The sequence below is a fragment of the Drosophila albomicans genome, chromosome 2L (genome assembly GCF_009650485.2).
Source record: "Drosophila albomicans strain 15112-1751.03 chromosome 2L, ASM965048v2, whole genome shotgun sequence".
NCBI lineage: Eukaryota > Metazoa > Arthropoda > Insecta > Diptera > Drosophilidae > Drosophila > Drosophila albomicans.
Genome location: NC_047628.2, coordinates 5,787,168 through 5,803,311, shown reverse-complemented (window position 1 = coordinate 5,803,311; position 16,144 = coordinate 5,787,168). Strand labels below are relative to the sequence as shown.

At 36.0% G+C, this 16,144-nt stretch overlaps 1 protein-coding gene across 3 annotated transcripts in view; it reads right to left on the bottom strand.

Annotated features, from left to right (window-relative positions):
* The window catches only part of LOC117565055 (short neuropeptide F), a 33,757-nt gene that overhangs the window by 16,669 nt on the left and 944 nt on the right, over positions 1–16,144 (bottom strand). The window lies entirely within an intron of this gene.

Genomic DNA, 16,144 nt, shown 5'->3' with positions numbered 1-16,144 from the left:
ACCTCTTCCCACTTGACTCGTCGCCCCTTTCGGGCGGGGCATATCGTTAAATGTGTAAGGTTAAAGCTAAAAATATGCTTTAATATTTCGCATGCTCGTATATCTCAAGCTGTTCTCCTCCCCCCATCCACAGTTTTGGATTACAAATTTTATTCGATTTTCATCGTCTCCCAAAAGTATGCAACAAGTTTTAGGGCTTCCAGCTTTGACAAGCTGTCAGAGCCCAACTCAGGCCGGGTTTCTTATCTCTCTCTTTCCGTGCTCTGTGCTGTTTCTTGCTTCACTTACTCAGTATTTGGCAGACTATAAATTAATGTCTCCCATGATTAAGTTCCCTGGCAAAATTGGGAGGTTTGTGGTCAAAATTTTCGAGATGCCGCTCGTGTTTTGCCAGCAAGGTCATCGAGTTACTCCAGCTTGCCACTTTTCTTTCCAATTACAAATTACGCATACGCCACGGTTGACTACAACTGATGATAGGGTCGCACAGATGCTGCTGCAGGTGCATCTAAAATTACATGTAAACTGCTGACACATTCCAGCCACGCCTCCTTTACATCCGCATGCCACATGCCAAGGCACTCCAACACTCTGCCTCCAACAGGCTGCCAGCTACGACCGACGATGATGCGAATAAATTTCCATTATGATCCGAGCCACGTGTGGAACGCAGTTGCATGTTTGTTGACATGCTTAGGACTCGTCATAATAATAAAATGTTTCCGGCCCCCTCCACCCACACTCTTCGTGTGCGACATTAACAATGGCAATTGTCTTGTCTTGACACCGTAGCCCATGTAGTGCTCAGTTAGCCAGGCTAACAGCTCGACATAGATATTGCTTGCGTGTAGCATTTTATGTGGGATTCACCATGTTTCATGAACTGTCAAATGCTCTACAGCAATTATGTATTTTCGTGGGAGAAGTTTTATCAAAGATGCAATGAAGATTATAAAAATCTAGTTAAGCTCAAAAACGTATTTTAATTGTAAAGTATTTTGCTAAATTAGTTCGAAATAGTTGAAAAATCAAGTGAACCGAAAAACAAATTACCTTTTTTGAAAATTCGGTTTTTTTTTTTAATATTTACAATTATTTAATGGGTCACATTTCTGTTTTTCATTTAATTTTCAGAAGCCACTTTTTGGCGCAAATTATATTTGATTATTACTTATAATATTTGTAAAATGTGTGTTTCCACAACTATTTGTTTCACTTCAAAGTACGAAAACGACTTTATTATATGAAAGTCTTCAAGCTTCTCTTGGCTCGTTGAGCCCACTCTCAGGTCTGTCTAAAGTGCTAATATGCTCATTTGGTGGCCCACTCGAGAAGCAGACAAAAAAGAGCAACAAGAACAGCAACAAAAGAGCAAAACAGCACAAAGAAGCATTGTTGTTAGCGAGAAAACTGTCACACGGAACGACCCAAAAAAACAGAACGCTTTTGGGAGATGAATAAAAGTTGCGCGTAATGTTGCACGGTTGCCATGGTTTACTATTTGCCACACATACACTTGACACAAATTTCGAGACTCGGTGTTAGTTGCCATTTAGAATTTAGCAAAACATGAAATGTGTTACGCGTAGAGGAGAGGCTTGAATATCAGGAACATGACCAATTGGTTGTCTATGCGGTTATTGTGGCTAATCAATTGAATTAAAATCGCTGTGACAGCACAAATTGATCAGCTTCGGATGATAATTACAGCTTGATGCATTCCTTGTCAAATCTGTGCAATTAATGGCTTTTGCATCTAATCTGGTGAAAAGCGCATATTTTTCTAATTGTTTGCGTTGGGTAATCCTCTTAAACTTATTGCAACTATTACAGTTTATAAATACACATACTATAAATAACTTTGCATAAAGGATTCTTGGAATGGGATTTTTCTTGAAAGCAATTTCATAATAATTTGCTACTGCTAAGCTTCGTGCATAAATAGCCTCCAATTAGCAAGTGGGATAAAGAACTGCATACGCATATGAAAGGAAAAAGCCATTTCTGTTTCACTCTGTGGACCAGTTCTATAGCATACTTTTTTCCCCTCTTTTTTTTTTGTACACATTTTTCACTTTTGAGTTGATATTCGAGGAGCTGCAACAGCTGGCGCTCGATTGACAAAAGCAGAAGGCACCCGGAGCCATGCAACCCAATATTGTAGATTTATGTTTGCTCTCAGCTTGCCATTGAAGTGCCCAAAAAGTGCGCTCCATTAGCTGTAGAGAGGATGCTGCGTCCTTTAATGTATGCATTGGCAGGCACTGCATCTAAGAATATGCAAATGGCGACACGAAAAATAGAAAATAATAACTATCGACTCACTTTTTGATTTTCTAAATAACAACAAATTTGCAGAATTTATAATTCACTTTTAAAGCTGTTGCTTGGCTTGGCTCCTCGCTCAGTTGTTTACAGTATTTCAATGCATAATCGTTGCTTGTGGGTTTGTTGGTCTCTTGGTCAAATAAACAAACATGCAACTAAGTAAGTGGCATGCCATGTATTAAATCATTAAGCACACAACTGTGTGGACTACGGCATGTGGCCAATAGAATACCACACACAATACAGACGCACCGCATCTCATAGACAATATTTGCTAGTTGCATATCCTTAAGGCAGTTTCGCCAGCCAGCAACTTCGATTTGCCTTTCAATTTTGCCACGGATGTGGCTAAGCGAAGCAACAGTCCACATTCGACTGCAATACGCGCGTATGGCATGTAAATACATTACGAAACCGCAGGCAGGCAGACAACCAGATGGACAGACGAACAGACGAACAGACGGACAATGAAGGATGGAATGAACTCATTCATGCAGCAGGCGCACACGCGAAGTGCAGAGCACACTTAATTAGAAAACGCCTAAAATGTCATAAGAATTCAAATGAAAAAGGGAAAGTACGTTAAATGAAAAGTTGTCGAAAATTGCTTTCTTAGTAGTTATGATTCCTGAAAATTTGGTTGCGATCAGATAAAAATTGTCGAAGTTATTAAAGAAATACTTTTGTATACGCCTACTTTTTTTGTTTGTTTGTTGTAAATCAATAAACTTGACTTTGTAAATGATTTGGCATTTGTTTTGCACTTTGTTGAAAAGCCCAGAGGGTTTATAATATTACTTGGCAATTAATATTTCATGTCTGCGACATTAAGTTTAACATTTTCAGGGTAATTTATGCTATTGATTGACGGTCGCCGCTTTCCTTCCTTCCAGTAAAGGTTCTTCGAGTATATGCATTTTTTATTATTGAGTCGATTACTTACAGGTCACTAAACGGCACTTAAACTCAGGGCAATTGTGGAAAGATATTCACTTAAGAAGTCTGCCCCAGTTTGGGGAATTCCTATAGGTCAAAGTGTCTTTCTTAGAGTAATTATCGTGGCGGGTTATAGAGCACATTATTAAAATCCACATTGGCACATCATTGACATTCAACAATTTAAAATGCCGAAGAATGCATGTCGAAGAATGCAAACATTACTCTCAATTGCATTCAAATATAATGCTGTTAACAGCAATATTTTTCTCTCGCATTTCGCCCACATTGTGTCGTGCGTATTTATTTCAGAATAGATTGCAGCTAAAATAACATAAATTTAAAATGACATTTAATACGCTGTAAATGTAAATAAATAAAAGGTTTACACTGTACTCGTAACATGGCTATTCAAAAAATAAATAAATAAAATAATTGTGCATACGCACTGTTGCTCATTGGCTCTCAATGGCGTTGTAAATGTAATAGCTAAAATGCACAAAATATGTTTTCGCTCAACATTATTTTAATAGCACTTTACACTCATGTTTCCTCTACCCCTGCCCACATCGCTGTGGGATTGCTCTCGTGTTTTTTGTTCGCTTTATTTATGTGTTGTCAATTTTTTGATGGCCACTTTGCGACCTTTTATGTGACTTGCAATGACTGTGTTTGAATAGTCCTTAAACTTATTTATACCAGAGCACTTCACATCTTTGAACTACTGCAGCGTAGAGGTAAGAAATCTAATTTCGAGACGGATGATGAAGTGTGCTAATTAATTGAGTTTCAAAAATATATTTTTTATCAAAAGGATTCAAAAAGTTGTTTTCCTTTATATACATATATAGGTGCAGTAATCTATTTATGTGTTAAAAATTTAATTTGCCTATTATTATTTAATAGTTACTTATAGATTATTGTAGTGAGTATCATCATCATAAAAAAGCTACAGTTGAGTGCACTATTAAATTATGAAAGCAAAACAGTTTAAATTATGCCAAAATAATATACCGCAAAAATACTAAACATATTTCGGTATATTCATATAGTATTGCATTCAAAATATACCAGATTGTCAGCCTGACTAACTAAGACCCCTAGTAGGTATGCGTTTTTGCCCACATAAAAGTATTTCTTATAAACCTTCTGCAATTTTTGTCCAATCGCAACCAAATTTTCAGAAATCATACAAACTTTAGTTATTATTGCATGTACAATTATGTGGGCGTGGCGAAAGCCTGATCAAGAATAATATACTCTAAAGGGTCAGAGATGCCTCATTCTGCGTGTTACATACATTTCCTGGAAGCACAACGTTATATTACCCCTTTAACCTATGGGTAGCAGGTATAAAAAAATAAAGAATTCATTTCAAAGAGTTTCTTTAATTTCCATATGTGTTTTGACTGAATGTGTTGACATAATTTGAAAATGGCACTAAGTGCTAGCTTCCTAAAATTCTATATTATTGCAGTTATATTTTTCTGTTTGGTTTTTGCGTCCACTAAAAGCGTAGTTGAAATGTCTAATATGGAAATGAATTTTTTGCCCGGTTCGCAAACTGAGCGCTCCAACTTGCTTTGTATGTTTAAGCTGAGCACTCTGACGAAACTTTAAAGCTAACTGCCATGACCTGATTGAATACACCTGCTCCGTCAACAGCTGCGGATCAAAAAACACAACGCGAGCATTCAAAGTGGTTAGCATGAAAAGAGATTGGTTCGTATATTCACTTTGTAAATAAATGTTCCCTTTGCTTTTAGGAATTCACAAGTCAGCTATCGCAGTCTTGTCTTTATCTGCCTCGTTTGTTTGCTTTCAATCATGTGGGGAAACAGCATTATATATGTGTATGTTTGCTGTTAACCCCTCACTGATAAGCATAACGACGGCTATTGGCATCTTAACGCTGAGGATTGCTCATACGCCGCGTGGTGCGCATAATTACAAATCCTATAGAAATTAATGCAATTTAGATGACGGCACAATTAATATGCCAGGCCATAATATTATTACTGTGGGCGTTCCATCTCAACAGCTCTTGTGCTCTCTCTCTCTCTCTTCCTCTGTGGCTACCGTCTAAATCCTCGTTAAGTGCTCACCAAATGCTGCATAAATTCTTTCGAGGGTCGCTCTTTGATTTATGTAACATTTTGAGACGCGCGTCTGTCTAAACAAAGCTGTCCAGGAGAGCGAGAGGAACGCCATCCACGCTTGATTTATGTTTTTGCTTTGCCTTTTATTCTTTTTTTTCTGTGTATATGTATGCTTGTTTGCTGGCTGGCTGTCAGCTGAAAAATATATTTAAATAAAAACTGTGCCAAATGCAAAATGTATAGCGTACTTATCGAAGGCGACTTGGCATAAAAGAAAATAAACAGAGGAATTATGTGTAATTAGATGGCCTAAAATCATTGAGCACATTTTCATGCTTTGATTGAATTAAAATTGAAAATTCTAATCAATGTTATTGTAAGTGGCCAATGCGCAGCTTTTGTGCTTTTCTTCATAAATTTAATTGAATGCTAGTTTCTAAGAGAAAAATTAAAATGAACTGCAGAAGAAAAATATTCGATGCTTTGCTATACTATGTGTAGGTTTAAACATTTACTTGAAATAATTGCCAACGTTTTTAATTGCCGCAAGGGCGGAACTTTAACGCTTCATTGCATCTCTCCAGGGCGTCGTTTAATTCAAAACCTAATGAGCCCCTCAATCGACCACAAAAGGAAACCGAGGCAAATATTTACTTTTGCTTAATTTAAAACTCAAGTAGAAAAACGCCTTAAGAAACATACCAAATTACCATTTACCCCTTTAAGAAATAATGGTAGAGCATTAAAAGCATCTAATTAATTTTATGTTAGACGAGACAGCACAATTCGTTTAGCATTTCGCCCTTCAAGATGTCCTGCGGCATCTTTGCGCCTAGATGGCTGCAACACTTTTTGCAGCCGATTGAGCACTAAATGAATTTTAAGTTTCCCCACGCACACCTAAACATACTCGCATGCTCATGATAAGTTTCGTAAGTTCGCTAATTGAGTTAGTCTATTAGCTCTGCGCTGTGTGTGAGCTAATGTTTTGAAATAATTAATCTAAAATCAACGTCACTGTTGTGATAAGAAATACTACTACGATTACTACTACAATTACTACCAATGCTATCTGCGCTACATGCTGCTTATTAATATCTAATCTAAAAATATATACGCACATAAAACAATCCCATATACGCATATAATGGGTAGCAGCTATTATAAGGATTTCTAATGAGCACTGTTTGTGTGAGACTCATGATGAAACACGTAATAAGAGGACTTTATCTCTCCATTTACTATCCAGTCATTGCACTCAGATAATTCATTTTGGATTAGATAGAGATGTATATCTATATATAGTATTTTTTGGTGGTGTTTAATCGATTGTTACAAAATTTATTGTCCATGCTTTTTCCTATCTAAGCCCGCAGCTTATCAATTAATTGTCGTGTATTTTGGCCTGGTCGTGATTCAAGCTCGGAGATCGTCACGTGAATCGCACCACAAATGACCTCATAACAGTTTCTAATGTGGTAAATGTCACGAAAAATCATTGTAACTGATGTTTTATTATTTTTGTACACATAATTATTACTAGAATTTTCTTAGTTATTCTATTTTTATACCAGCTAACCGTAGGGTATTATAAGGGGGTGTAAGGGTATATGGACAATCTGGTATATTTTGTGCTTCATGGTATATTTTTAATGCAATGGTATATCGATATTTGTTATATATTTTTGTAAATATGGTATATTTTTAGGAAATTTTAGTATATAAACTTTGGTATATCTTTAACTATATTAATTTGGTATATTTTAAGAGTAATACAGCACTGTTATGTTCTTGTTAAAAATGACTAGCGGGTATTTTGCAATGGAGAATTATCGACTGTTCCTTTCTCACTTGGTGAACGAACAATTTGTTAATTTGAAAGTAGAATGTATTAACAATAATAAGTTGAGCTAACAACTTCTTCATAATATCGCACTCTTAGTGTTATGAGTACGTATTTAGCTTAAATGAAGAAATACGCAAATCGTTGGGTATTTTATCCAACTATCAGTAACAATGTCAATATACTTGTCTGCAACAAAAATTCCTTGGGTTAAGCACACATTCGATTGTCATTTCACATTTGTTCTTTTGCCAATAGTCTGACATGGAAAATGTTATGCACATATATACATACATAGATATTTACATTCATATGTACATATATCTACACATGTTGCAGGCAATCAAATCACCATATGCATTGCTATTTGTTTTGACAATAACGTTCAATAATGGAATTTACACGATTTTAATTTGCATTGCAAAAAAAAAATAAAATGTCAACTGCTTGAAGAGAGCACGAACAAAAATAATAAAAATGAATAATAACAATGTTCAAGGTATTTTTCGATGAAAGCATTTTTTAAATAAACCAATTTCAATAATAATTTGTAACAATACTGACAATTCGATTGGTATTTATTTTCAATATACGATAAATATGCATTTTTATTTTGAAAGTTGAGTTAAAGCCAATGCAAGATTTATGCCTGATTTTTTATTGTTTTTTTTTGCTTGATACTCGATCTCGACACTCTCGCCCTAGTATGATGAATGATGATGATGTTTGGTCAGCGGTGACCCAGCTACAAAACTCCATCAATTACATTCCAAGTTGTGACTATACCTCACCTGTTCAGGCAGGCTCCAAGCAGGATAAAGACCAAAGGTGTGTGTGTGAGGTGTGTGAGGTGTGTGTTATTGCATATGGATAACGGAGCCATTTTTACCGTGACCTCAAAAACCCGCTTGACTGGACTGAACTGGACTGGACTGGACGTGGCATGAGGCTAGAAGTCAACTGTTGGAGCTGGCAGGTCCAGTTGAGCTACTGCCACTGTTGCTGCCTCCGTGTTGCGTATGTGATCCGTGTGTGTTCAATGTTTTATATTAAAAAATACCAATACGCCTGATTGATTTACGAGTGCGCCTGGCTGCATCCAAAGCCAACAGTTGGGTGCCAACTGGAAATCCCTGAGGCTCATCCAAAGTAGCCACTGAAGCGCTACTCAATTGTGGCCTGGCTGCAACTTGTGATTTTGCGTGTGTTAAACCTCAGTGCATAACTCTGTGTGTGTTTTGAGTATCGGCTTACACTTGTTTGAATCTCGAATCACCTCAGCAGTTCTCTAGTGAACTGTAGACTGACCAAGTGCAGATGCCAGGCACAGTCACATAATTAAGTTTCACTTGCAGAAAGTGTTGCAAGCATGCATAGTTGCAACTGCTCTGCACTTGCTTTGACTGCAATTTGAATACAGTTTATTTAAGTTGCATGAAAGAGAGCTGAGAGATAGCCAACAGTCAAGCACTTTTGTTTGTAATAATGTTGAATAGAGTCGATAATATTTAAATTTACGTTATTTGAAGACTTCCCATTTACCCATTCATAGAGTACTAAGCTGCAACGTGGCGCGTGTTTTTGTGCCTTCGGCCATTGTTTCAGCTGCCATTTTTTCATTTCCTTTCTCTACGTTCTACTAATGAGCCAGCTAAGCACATAATTATTTAATGCCCACTCAACACTACACTACAAAAGTGACGTCTTAAAGTTGCGAATGGCCTGTGAATTTATGAGACGTGCGAAACATTTGAATTGTTGAAGCGTTCTCTGGCTTAATTAGTCGGCGCAAGTGCTAGGAAGTCGAATGTTGTTTGACTCCCAAGGGCTGCGCGGCTCGTTGTGCTTTGGCTTGTGCTTATGCTTGCGCTGCGCTGCGCTGCGCTAAGCTGCGACAAGCCAGACAGGACAATGGTGCTCGGCAAATGTAATTGGCAGCAGGTAAATGCCAGACCGAGGAAAGGGTGTCAAACAAAGTTTTTAAGCCCAAAAAAAAAAAAGGAAATTTAATTAGCTAATTAATTGGCCGTCTCATCAACACTTTGTGTACGCAAAGTTATGAGCAAGCGAAATACTCTAAATAAATCGTAAACTAAAATTAGCCAAGATCCCATAAATTGATTTAGCTCATTAGTTGAGTTAAGCAAAAGAATTGTCAAATTAATTTGCTGGCTTTGTGCCTTTGTTCATTTCAATTATTGAAATTGGATTTGAAATTACCATCGCATTTGGCATTTGAACTTGGCTGCAATCAAATCTAATTAATTCCCAGCATTTAATTATTAAATAGCATGACGACTCAAAGGTCAGCGAAATGATTGTGATTAATAAATGTGAAAATTAATTCGCATTTCATTATATATATTATTTGGTTCTCATCTAAGAGAACTACTCATTTTATGAGTAGTATATCTTCAAAGCTGTTCAAGCGTTTAACAAATTTATAAAAATAATTCTTTTGTGGGTGTGACAATCCTTTAAAATGTGTTTGCAGGAGATTCAAAAAGTTACCCAACTAAACAGCAAATCCATGGTAATAAATTTGCATTTGGTTAGCTCATAAACATCAACGCAATGGGCGGCCACATCAATTACAGCAATGTACACGCTACGTATACGCAATGCCAAACCTCGGTTGGGACATTGCGTATACGCGACGTTAACGTCTGCGTTTTACAAAAGGTCATTATGCTCTTGGGTTTGTGGAGCTCATCGCGTATTGTGATGTTGTTTGAAATGGGCGCGATAAAACCAAATCGTCACGCATATCATGAAATGAGAAAGGGAATGGGAATGGGAATGTGAATGTGAATGAGATTGGGAAGTGAGAACTATTCATCAGGCATACAGACTGAAGTGGACAGTCTGAACAGGGCAGACAGACTTGAGTGTCACTTGTAGTTGGCTTAACAAACTGATTTGATGAGCACGCTGGACATGTGTCTGGATCACGTAGCTGTAATTAAATAGTTAAGCAATTAGTTGGATATTATACACGACGACGTGAGCAGCTGCGAAGGATTTATGTGAGCAGTCTGGGGCAGGTATTGAAGTGGCTGAATATGCTGCCGTCAATTGCCAATCACAAAATCAAATCCACTTGACGGCAACTTTTTCATTGCCATAATGACAACTTTCGACAGCACACGCTTTTGGAATGTCTGTTGGCCGCATTTTTGTTTCGCAAAGAATAAAAAAAGCAAAATCCAACAAAGAAATCGAGTGGAAGAAAGCGTGGGTAAAGAAATTATATAGTCGGTATCCCAGCATGGCCAAAGTGGTTAATTTCCAGCAATTGTTTGCCAAAAGGGACAGCTCGCAGGGGCGTGGCTAAGGCAGACTTAGCCAATTTGCGTTGTATTGTGCAGTTAATAAATAGTTAAGTTGAGTTGAGTTCATTTCTTCAGCTCTTTCATTCATGCTGGACACTGATGAAGTACATTAGCTTGAGACTGAAATCTGAGCAATGTCTGAAGTGCGAATGAGTGAGTACTTTTCCCAGATTAATGGGCTTCAGTTTTTTATGTGCATTTTCTCGAAAGAATTTTCATAATTTGCCTTGTGTAATTAAATCGTTAGTGCATTTTAGCTGTGACAAAAAAAATTAGTAAGAAAGCTACAGTTGAATGTGCTCGACTCTGAGATACCCTTTACCCATTTTGAGTATAAACAACAGAAATATACCAAATAATATACCGAAGATGTATACATATACATATATTTGGTATATCGATGAGGTACTACACTCAAAATATGCCATAGATGTCAAAATATACCGGAGTGTCAGCCAAAGCAACTAAGACCCGATTGCAAAACAGAAGTATTGTCATACACAATGTCATACCGAAGAATTTCTTAAATAACTTTTACAACTTTTTCCCGATCAAAATTCGACTCTGGCTTAAAAATTACGCATCTTATTCGATTTTTGTCAATTCTGAGGGTGGAACTAGTGGTTATAAAAATTTAAAATAAACTTCATCTGTGTGCAAACGTCACAAATGCTGTCAAAAAAAAACATTTTAGCTCTATCTCTTATAGTCTGAGATCTAGATGTTCATACTAATATGGCTATATTATCTGGGCTGTTAACGCTGAACAAGAATTGAGGGTCGGAGATGCTTTGTTCTTCCTGTTACATACATTTCCTGTTGGCACAAAGTTATAATACCCTTCTACCCATTGAGTAGCGGGTATAAACTTGGTGCTCAACTCTCGAAATAGCTGACAACACTTTAATGATTAGGCAAATTGTTACTCAAAATTTATGTAAACTACAATAAGCTAGAGAGGTCTAGGTGTAAACATAGAAAAGTCTGTCTTTTGGATGCCTCACTAATTCCATTATGATTACATGAATTGTGTGTGCTGGCAAAACAAAGACTTTGTGCCCATTTATCAAATACAACATCACATAATCCAATCTAATAGGTTTAATTAAATTTTGCAAAAACATTTGCATAGCAAAAGCTCTACGCATAACATATTGTATGCACATTCTATCAATTTTAATAATTCACTTTAATTAATGGACCAACAACTCATGTGTGTGCCTCTCTAAGTCCCATTGCCTGTCGTCGTAGGAATCAACACGTGCTCCCTACGCATACAATTTATGTTGAGACGTCAGTGGCAGCCGTTTCAGAGACGAGCGACGACGACGTCAACGTCGAGGACGACTCCTTCTGGCTTCTGGGCACTGGATTCTGGGCTCCTTTTCAGCCTGTCACCAGGGCAAACAAGCCGCCACACCTTGGCATATTTACTTGCTTACCTGCTTATGCAAGTAGTATACATATATGTATGCGTAGTATGTGTGTGTGTATATCTGGTTGTATTTCAACCCACATCGCAGACAGGTAGCAATTCAAGGCAAACTGTCACCTGTTGATTGTTTGTCCTATCTGTCGACTGTGCATATTTTAATGTTTGAGTTTATTTCAAAAATGATATTATGTTGTCTACAGCTTTTGCATTGTCAATGGGATTTGCTCTGAGTTAGGTTCCCCTTATCTTTTCTTCTATAGATTCGACATTGTTATGCTGCATTTTTATTTGTATTGCCAATTAGACTTGTCACTGAGTTTATGCAAGACTGGACAGCTTTTAATTAAAACTACACACAAGCATAAACGAAAACTATCCTCCGTGAATATCCTTATTGTATTGTTTTCTTTTCCGCATTTACTTGTCTTCCTTTTTAAGATGCTCATGCTTTCGGTTGTCCTTTTTCTGTCAGTTTAATTTGCTGGAAAATTGCAAGAGGCAGGCTAATTAGGTTTTTTTTTTTGGCAAGATAAATTATCTGACCGCCAGGTGGTGTTGCCAATTGGCCTCCATTTCAGGGTTCAAATGTTGCCATAACATTCGGCGTTGGGGCATGGCTGGTGAGCCGCCTCCAATTGTGTCTACGCTTTTATTATTGTGTCTACTGCCTTTTGTTGTGCCACTTCGGGTGCCTATATGTGTGTGTTTGTTTGATGGACGGGGGTGAGTGAGTGTCCCAAATTTGTGGCATTGACATTCGCCGGAAGCCAAGGAAAAACATTTGCCGTCGGCTTCTTGACGCCACATATTGTCTGGCCGTTTGTAAATCGCTCCTTATATTGATTGTGTTTGGTCCACTTCTTACTTTGATTACCAAGCCAAATCAATATAACGTACATTACGTATACGCATGTTGTGGCTCAGAGAAACATTTAACTATTTTAAATTCCTCGATAGACAAATTAATTCAAAGTCATTAAATATTTATAATTAAAAGGTTTAAACTTGATTAATAAGGTTTGAATTAATGCTATTGTAATTAAGTGTACCTGGTGTGATTTTTTTACAACCTATAAATTTACAATGGAAACAAAGATTGGTTTTAAAGGATTTCGTATTCAACCGAAAAATAATTTAACCACATGCAAATTTCGGTTAAATTTATGTTAAAATAATTGAATTGTAAGCTTACTCTACACCGTGTTATGTTTCATGTAATTTATGTTACTTCATTGTTTGCTGGTCACATTGCATAAATTATTTGTGTCAAATTCTAAGCCCGGAAATATTTGGGCGGATGTGGGAGCAACAAGCGTAGCGTGTGATAAATGACAGGATAGCTGAACAATAATTAGCCAGACAAATAAACTTTAAGTCCATCGTAAAGAATGGTAGGTAGAATGCAAAAGAATACAAATTTGATGTTTCTTCCTCATTTTGTGGCATTGACGTCAAATGCATTTTTGACCCAGCTATAAATAGTCGGGTATTTTAAGGCCGATCCAGCGAAGGCGCCGAGTGCAGCATTTTTAATTATTTACAGACTGCTAACAGAAAAGTTGCCACAAAAACATTGGAAAACACTCACAATCCATTTTGCATACGAAATGATGAATGCCCTTCAACCAAAAGCTCTCGTCTGCCAATAAGACGACATTGAAAGGACTTGTGGTTGGATACCGCTTGTGAAGGAATGATTATGGAACTAAAGGAGCTCCTTTCCGACTTTGATCAGTGTATTCTAATAATTGTTTGTAATATTTTATAATCGAAACTAAAATACTTGGACTCATTTCAAAATGAAGTACTTCATTTTTTCTTCTGAAATTGTGTATTATGTTCCCTACATGGTTTTATTTTTCGTAAAGTTAAGCTGTTAAAGTAGAATATACAAAATTTGTCTGTACTTGTAATTTCCTTCCTTCCTTACTTGTAACTATTGAATTTATTAATAAACTGTGCAATGAATTATTCTCTCTAATTACATTTCTAACTTTTGATCAATTAGAATCAATATAAATTGAACATTTATTTTCGAACATCTCCAGTATATTCTCATTTTGGCATGTTTTAAATCGACTTGACCACAATCTGACATTATTTGTGCAAGGAAAAGAATGGTGTAAAATGCATTGCGTGCTCAGATGGAGAATTGAATTATGTTCGACACGTCCGTTAAATATGCATTTAATTGAATTGTTTACAAGTTGGTTTCGCATGTTGCCAATATGTGTATATGTTATGTATACTCGCTGCCAGTTGCTTTTGTTGACATAACTTGATTAAAGCGGGCAATTAAAAAAGGCTCGACTTTCGCAATTGTCACGGCCTTATCTTAAATGACAATAAATATTCAGATAAACAATGATTTAAAGCAGAAAATTCTACATACGAGAATTTAATATTGTTGCTGAAAAGTAGGCAATAATAAAAATTTTCTACTTTTGTTTACTTCCGTAACATTTGCATGTTTTTTGTGACTATTATTTTGCGTAACTTGAGCCTATCTTATGGCTTATCATATGCAAATTTTTCATTTCTGCACTCCCACACAAACAGAATGACAACCTGCTGCCATTGATAAGTAGTAATCAGCTAGTGAGCGTGTGTTTGCGTGTGTCTGCAGGCGTGTCGAGAAACATATTCTGTAAATTACTTGGCCCCTGCCTTGTTATTTTATCTGGCAGCTGTTTCCGCTTTATATTAGAGACCAACTACCACGAAGAAAAGAAACAGGAAAATCTGACAGATGAAGAGACGCCCACACTGTAATAATTTGTTATTATCAAGTGACACCAATCTTGATTTGAGTGCCTCCTTGACATAAATTGTAGTTATTTAAATCAGAGACCGTAATCATTATAAGTTGTTTTCAAAAAAATCACAGGATGATGATAATTTAATCATTTGTTCTTCATTTTCTTCGCCGATATAGTTTAAATTTGAGTAATTCTATAAAACCTTAAGTAATCTTAATTTTTATAATAAAAAAATCATTTTTTATATCAAAATAATTATGAAAATATTTTTTGAATAAAAAATAAAGAACATACCATGCATATATCATACAAATATTCTTGATCAATTGCGGATTTTATATACTGACTTAATTTTATTTTACTATTTGTTGATATTAAAAATTAGAGTTACTTATGAATTTTTATAAATGCACCCAATTTTAATCAATATTAATAAAGAAAACCATAAGAATTTTAGTTTTAAAAAATAATTATGGAAATGAATTGATCGACCTGGAAGGATCAGTGCGGTGCAATCCTTTTTCTAATATATAGTTTCTAAGTATTTGATTTTTTTCATTCAAATTGGTCCTTGTCTTAAATACATGAGAAGAATGAATTTACCATAATACTATTTTTTTACAATTTTAACAAAACTTCTTATAATAGTTTTGCATAGTTAGCAAAGATTAAGAGATTAAAAGTATTTATTTGAGCTTACTTCTTGAACACATTCTCTCTGCTGAAAAGTTCCTTATTCGGCTTGTTTTTTAAGGATTATATGAAATTACTGAGAAATTCATCTGTTGTTATTTCTATTAATCGATCTCAATAAATTCAGCGTTCTTAATATTACGTGGGCGCAATCGCATTATAAATATTATTTCTATTATTTCAAACACTTAACAAAATTCAATGTAAGCGAACCAATATTATTAAATCAGACGTAGTGAAAACTTTCTTAGTTTTTCCACGAAAAAGTTATTGTTGAACAACTAATTGGCTTTAATGCTTAAAGTTTCGCAGCAGAAAAAAAACGTTAAGCATGTTAAGTATGTGAGCATTTACTTATTTCCTTTGCTGCTTTCAAATCCGTTAAAAGGACTGTCATGCATAAGGAATTGCTCTTTTTAAAGTAGCTCAACAGTATGTTAGCTAAATATTTGAAGAGTAAACATGAGCGCAAGTCCCTCAGATTGAAGGGTTGTCCTACGAGGACACGCAAGCCAAAATAAATTGATTGACAATTATTGATGTTTTATGAGCCTACAGCCTTAAAGTCGTTGATGTACATTTGATGTGGGCTCTCGGCTGACATTTCAAAAAAATAAAATTGGCAAAAGGTATTGTAGAACTTTATCACTTGTTTTGTGATTACTTTGCATTTGCTATTACTGTATTATTAATTCAATTTGAAATACGCATTACTTGAG